The sequence below is a fragment of the Olea europaea genome, chromosome 3 (genome assembly GCF_002742605.1).
Source record: "Olea europaea var. sylvestris chromosome 3, O_europaea_v1, whole genome shotgun sequence".
In the NCBI taxonomy this organism is placed as follows: Eukaryota; Viridiplantae; Streptophyta; class Magnoliopsida; order Lamiales; family Oleaceae; genus Olea; species Olea europaea.
The window spans coordinates 10,053,662-10,054,595 of NC_036239.1; positions in this window are offsets into that span (position 1 = coordinate 10,053,662).

Below are 934 nucleotides of genomic sequence, written 5' to 3' on the forward strand. Positions count from 1 at the left end.
ACCCAAACCGAACCAAATCATTTAAAATGATTTGGTTTAAATTTTGATTTTCAAAAACCGCACAAAATCGAATCGAATCGTTTTAAATTTTAAATAAAACATTAATTTTTTTAACTTATAAATTTTACATTTTTCAGAAAAAAATCAATTTGGCAATTCAAATTACAACCAACCCATTGAAATGATCATAGAAAGTAAATTAGATTTATTATTATTGGCCCATGGTTTAAAAAGTTCACGATACATATCCTCACTTGATATCTAAACTAAATTAAAATTATTTCAAAATCATATGAAATGAATAAAAAAACATATATTTTTGACAATCCAAATTATAATTTAACAAAACTACGATAGCAAGTCAGGCCCAAAGTTTCAGAAGCCCTAACATAAACTCTTATTTTCCTAACATTTGATGTTTATCTACCCCTATTGAACGAATCATCAATTGCCTTTTGCCTATTAGTCTGCAATTTCTACTTGAATCGTCTATTTCTCTCTTTTCTCACAGTAAATCCCAGATTCTTATTCAAGCAAATTTTCCATTGTTCTTTCTTTTATTTGTTATTTTTGAACTTATTATACACTTGTGAGTTGTGGTTTGACTAGTAAAATAATTGTTTGTGTGCCTAGATATTAATGAATTTGTTTGTGGTTTGGAAAGAACGAATGACAGATTGTACTGATTGTGTGAAAATGTTAAAGTTCCCTAACTAGTACTACTATTTTTTACTTTCATAAATTAGTTAGAGAATGAAATCCTCAATTCTCAATAAATCCAAACTTTATCAATATTTGTATATCTAAACATATTCTGTTCCATTCTTATTTAACATCTCACTAACAAGGCGAAATGAGTTTTAACCAACTTATAATAGCAGAATGTGACTCTACCTTTATTAACCGTTATGTGATAATATAAAAGTCAAACAAT